Raw genomic sequence first — 984 nt, forward strand, 5'->3', positions numbered from 1 at the left:
CATCCATTAATTCATTAAACTGAACATTCAAGTAAGGTATATTAATAGAAACACATATAGATCAAGTAATTTATTTTGTCAGTAATATAGAATATTTTCACCTTAAGTACTTCCTTAATGTCTCTGACACACAGTTTCATCTATATTCCTGTAAAGAAAATTGGTATTTGAAAGTAATAATCCAAGAAATGCTTTACCCTTTGCTTATTACATATTCACATGACATTTATCTCTTGAAAGTAAGTAGTTTGTTGAGAATTAGCACTATTATCACATCATTGTGACAGACTATTTCAGGGCATTGGGGACACAATGATCACTGTATAGCTCACCAATGCTGGTCAGTACATACTTCTAGAGTATCTTGATTATTTCAATAAATAAAAAGCAGCAACTAAAGGGAAACATAAAAATAGCAAAATATATCTGAAAAAGTGTACATTTCAAATATCGTCTTACATCATAACAGAATGAAAGAAATTAAAACTGCATCATATATATATATATGGAAACAAACATGGAAAATAAATTACACTTATTGAGAAACAGTCCTTGAATTAACTTTGAATGAAAGTCAAATACCAAAAATAACTGGGTTCAGATATGAATCAAAGATTTCACCAGTATTTAAAATTTCCAAGTTAACTTCTGGAACACTATATACAATAAAATAATTTATCCCAACTGATAATATTTATCCATTTGGCAAAAAAGAAAATCTTTAATTATGAATTGATAGTGTTTTAATTACCAACTTTATGTCTCAGAATTTGAATATAAACTTTTATTATTAATAAACATCTACATTAACTTTATTTTTATGAAAATCAGCTTCATATTGAAATGTCAAGACTTTTTTTTTATTATTTTGCTCTTCACTGGAGATAACTTGTGACATTTCCCTGGTAAGTGACAGCCCTAAAATTTAATTTGTTTGCTAATACAATTACCACTGTGTACTTAGTTACTTGTTTTTGGATATTT

Source organism: Neophocaena asiaeorientalis, unplaced genomic scaffold (assembly GCF_003031525.2).
Source record: "Neophocaena asiaeorientalis asiaeorientalis breed wild unplaced genomic scaffold, Neophocaena_asiaeorientalis_V1.1 scaffold285, whole genome shotgun sequence".
NCBI lineage: Eukaryota > Metazoa > Chordata > Mammalia > Artiodactyla > Phocoenidae > Neophocaena > Neophocaena asiaeorientalis.